The following is a 4,832-nucleotide window of genomic DNA, read 5'->3' on the forward strand; positions in this document are numbered from 1 at the left end:
TCTGGGTCATAGGGGATTGCTGGAGCCTATCCTAGTGGTCACTGGGCAGAAGGCAGGGTACACCCTGGTTTCACCACGCCAAATCTTTCCTATAGGAAGCCCAGTATAACCCAACACCTAATCAATATTTCATTCAATTAAATCAGGTGTGCTGCCGTACAGTGGCTGAAGTACTGCGAAGAAATCCAGAATCCTACTATACATATATATATGTCTGTGTGTGTGTGTGTGGGGGGGGGGGGGGGGGGTCTGTCATACAATTAAGATTAAATAAGATTAAATAATTGTGATTAATCACACTTTTGTGTTATTTCTTCTTTTCACATTTGTTCTATTTGCTCAAATTTTTTTTTATATATATATAAAACTAATGCAGTTGATTGTAACAGTAAAAGCATTACCTGATGTTAATGTCTGTCTAACATTAACCTTTATGCTTATATTAAAAGCTACACTAAACTAAATACATGCATGTGTTTAAAAATGCAACATATCCAGATACACAATATAATGATACAGACTGAGAAACACAATGTTGAGCTAGATTTGGCTTAAAATGAGTTATTACTCTTCCAACACCAGATTTCCATCACCGCTCTCACTCAGTGGAGCGTGCATTCGCTCACTATGGAGATCAAACACAAGTGTAAATGCAAACCTGAAGCCACGGTTGCTGAAATCCAGAAAGAGCTCACCCTGAGAGCGCATGGTACAGTGAAAGGCCTCACGCTCGGCTCTCCAGACTTTCTGAGAGATAGTTATTACAACAGCAAGCTTCACCACCGCTTCTTCTGCTTCACATGGCCATGAAAGGCAGTTAAACTGAGGGCACGTCTTCAAACACAGCCAGAAACGGCGTCTCGCTCAGAGAAACCTCTCTTCTACCCTTTCTGTGTGTCAGGGTTTGCACTGAAGCTTTGACGAGTAGCTTAAGATATTTTTAAAACAGCAAAATACTCATTTACATTTACCACACCTATTATAATATTAATATTATTAGTAGTAGTGTTCAGAAACAGGTCGTTCTCATTCTCATATTCAGGTAATGCATAAATACCCACATGAATTATGTGCCTTTAAAATTTCTGTAATTTTGTGTGTAATTTTATGCAAATTGGTAACTTTGTTAACTTTTATTATTTTTAGTATAGAACGTTTTTTCCCGTGTCAAACCGATGGCACTAGTTGGAGTAGTCATCTGATTTTACATTTGCCATATCAGATTTTCATAAAAACAAAAAATATATATATTTTAATTCAAACTGTTTTTGCCCCTGAATATTTGCCAGCTCTAATGCATGTTTGATATATTTGCCCGATTTCAGAATAAAAGGTGGTGCATGATCACAGTTTTTCACACCTGTCTGTTTTCTAAAACACCCGTATGTGAAATATTTATTTTTTTCTTTAACAAGTGAAAAAAGGACTAATTTAAGATTTTTAGGTAGGGTCACTTTACATGTGCGAGCCTTTTTGAGATGATCCTCCGTTTGACCAAAGCGTCACCGGAGTCACGGTCACTCGTCTCAGCCCACAGAAAAGAGGAATCGACACAAGAGAGATCTCGTGAGTGTGTCTACAGCTTCTCCTGGAGAGCACTGGGTCTCTTCAGCAGCATCTGGCCTCTTAATACGTTCTTGAGAAAGATCCTAATAAAAGGTCCACGTCAGATTGATGACATGCTCTTAAAGCGCAGAGCTGCTCTCACCTTTGTGCTCTTGAGTGTGTGTGTAGATTCTGTTCTTACCTGAGAACAAACCTCGAACAAGAAAACTAGCGACTGTCAGAGTCTTCATGAAAATTGTATAAGTGGGGAAATTTCTTCTTGGGGTTGGTGAATGAGGCCCAGCGAGAGCAGTCAAAGACTCCTGCTGTGTCACTGGTGTAAGACTGTAAGAGATCCTTATCCTTTGTGGATGTATAGTCCAGCCGACAGGCTTGTCAGAGAAACCTTCCCTCGATCTGTAACATAACATTTACAAATCTACACTGAAAAGCTTTTACGCTCTCAGTGCACGGACTCCATCGTTTTGATTAAAGAATAAGCCATACGGACCATAAAGATGCCCATAAAAGCAGCACTTGTGTTTTTACTACGTAGCTTTTTCACTGAACAGTGAAAAGGTGTCCATATGAAATATACGGAATAACATTTTATTTTTGAAAAATTACAGCTGGGTTATGAAACCAGTGGCATGTTTGCTCTCATCTTGATTTTCCAGTGAAATATTAAAGAAATAGGTGTTGAAAAGTTTCATGTCTAGTTTTAAGAATTTCATTTTCTATTATTTTTGTTATTGTTATTTTCTTTCCATCCCGAATGCCATCCTGCTCACGCATACATGAGCTGGGACTTCTAGGTGATGCTAGATTCACTTTCTCTCAGATATTTGAGATGTTATAAGCTCTGCCTTTTTCAGGGATGCTTTAAAATCAGGTCTGTTTTACAGCAATGCACGAGAGTCGTGTTAGTCATCACCCTGTTCACGGAATTGAGCTACATTACGCGAAGAGTAAGAAGAAACTGACTGTGTTGCCTTCTTGTCTTTAGTTCATTTAGCTGTCAATCCTGCAGTAAATTACAGCTATTAGCACAATTAGCTTAATTATTATTAATTACAGTCAACCGAGTAAAAATTGCAGGTGGAGGTCTTAAAAAGCTCCAGCGTGGATTATCAGAAGGCAAGCATTTAAAAATAAGGCATCTTTGTTGTCTGTCTCTTGAAGTGTTCTTAAAGGTTTGCACCATCTTAAAGAACCCTGAGGAACCCTGTTCAGAGTTCTGCCTCGAGCTGTGGCGGTGCGGTATTGCAAGCTTCTTCATGGATTGCAAGATCCATGAAACATCTAACCTTTCAAGACACAACACTCTCCTTCACCTACATTCAAAAATAAAGGTGTCAGAGAGGGTTCTTTGGAGAGATGCCATAGAAGAACCCCATTTTGGGTTCCACAAAGAGCCTTTCAATGGATCGTTCTTTAAGAAAAAAAAAAAAGCTCAATTGAAAGGTTTTTTAGGGATCCTGCCTCCGTGGCACCTTCATTTCTGTGAGCGTGCCTGTAAACTTCCTAACCATCTCCGAGCTCAGTATCTCCTATAGTGCCTCGTCCTGCCCTGCACATTTTAATGCTTTAACTCCTCCGTTCATCAGCAGCCCTGGCGGAGTGGAGCCGGGCATGATGGAGCAGATAAGCACGCAGTGCTGGATAAACACCACAGCAGCTTTAAACCTGCTCAGCACTCCTGAAAGTTCTGCGCATCTGTGGTCTGAACTTTTTTCTCCAGGGTTTATTTGTTCTGCATGAAGCGTAAAGCGTACCTGTGCGCTCCCTGTGCCTAGTCCATTGGACCCATCAAAGCCTGGCCAATCTTCTGCTGCGATCTTCGGCTCAGCATAGTCCGACTGGGTCAGGCTCGCATCGCGGTGGCTCACATCGCTCTCTCAGTCCTGACATGCGGTTTATCCAGCAGAGCTGCTGACAGTCCGCGGACCGCGGGCGCTTCCCTCAGCGCTGCTGTCTCCGGCAGCGGACGGCGCAGAGAGCAGCCCTGCAGAGCGCGCACCGGACACTGACTGCGCTGATCGCGCTCCACGCTGCTGCTGCTCGGGATGAAAGACCCTGAAGCTGTGGTGGTCTCGGAGAGACTGGAGCCCCTGCCTGTCCACCGCTGACGCGCACACACACTGACTACCTCCCCACACTCAGCCCAACTTCACATTATACACCCCTCCTCTCACAGAAGAGCTCCTCTCATCACTTCATGGCCAGGTCATAATAATAATAACAACAATAACGATGATGATGATGATGATGGTGATGGTGATTGTTGTTGTTCTTCTTCTTATTGTTGTTGTCGTTGTTATTAATTATTAGCTAAATAATAACAACAACGTTATATCCCACCGTCCTCTCCGTTTATGCTATAAACAATGTGAACGGGGGGGATTTGTATCAGTTGGGTTGAAAGAAACCAGAAGACGCGATTAGTGACACCGATACATCTCTGCGCCGTTAGAGGGCGGCAGTGAGTCATGTTTGTTTATTTGATGCTTATTGACACTTTTATGTGTCCATCCCATAGAAATAAAATCATGTGCTTTATTAACGCCTTATTAACGTGTGGGGATGAGATCCTAATGCATGGCTATGTCTTAATAAGACGAATGAGATAATTAAGTCGTGGCCACAACTTAGTAAGGCATGGGAAAGACATCTTGCCTCACTTAGCTGTGACCACGATTTAGGATCTCGTTCCCACACCTTATTATGTCATGGGGGGCAGTCGTGGGCTGGAGGTTAGGGAACCAGCATCGTGACCAGAAGATCGCCCGTTCAGCACATGACTGAGGTGTCCTTGAGCAAGATACCTAACCCCCAACTGCTCCCCGGGCGCCGTGGATAGGGCTGCCCACCGCTCCGGGCAAGTGTGCTCACTGCCCCCTAGTGTGTGTGTTCACTAGTGTGTATGTGGTGTTTCACTTCACAGATGGGTTAAATGCGGAGGTGGAATTTCCCTGCTGTGGGACTAATAAGGGTCACTTAATCTTAATGGCCATGCATTAGGATCTTACACCTTACTAAGTCATGGCCATGACTTAATTATCTTGTTCCTATGCCTTACTAAGTAGTGGCCATTCATTATTTTTTATCTAGGATGTCTCCGGTAAGGCTCCGTACTTTTAAAGCTCAGCAGGGAGTAATGTTTGTTTATTTGATGTTTGTTATTAATGCCTTTAGAGGGCAGCAGTGAGGAACGTTTGTCTTGACTTTTGATGATCTGAGCTGAAATTGTTTCTCTTGTCAGCCGGGAGATTAATGGACATCTAAGA

At 42.8% G+C, this 4,832-nt stretch overlaps 1 protein-coding gene across 3 annotated transcripts in view; it reads right to left on the reverse strand.

Annotated features, from left to right (window-relative positions):
• LOC108411383 (chemokine-like protein TAFA-2) overlaps window positions 1-3,714 on the reverse strand; it is a 69,398-nt gene extending 65,684 nt beyond the window's left edge. Inside the window, exon 1 of one of the 3 annotated variants that reach the window (XM_017682920.2) lies at window positions 3,321-3,714. The gene's annotated coding sequence lies outside the window, so the exon portion shown is untranslated. The remainder of the gene's footprint in view (window positions 1-3,320) is intronic. The other 2 variants (XM_037542504.1, XM_017682919.2) reach the window with 2 other exon arrangements.
• Window positions 3,715-4,832: the final 1,118 nt, after the last annotated feature.

The sequence above is a fragment of the Pygocentrus nattereri genome, chromosome 11 (assembly GCF_015220715.1).
Source record: "Pygocentrus nattereri isolate fPygNat1 chromosome 11, fPygNat1.pri, whole genome shotgun sequence".
Lineage (NCBI taxonomy): Eukaryota > Metazoa > Chordata > Actinopteri > Characiformes > Serrasalmidae > Pygocentrus > Pygocentrus nattereri.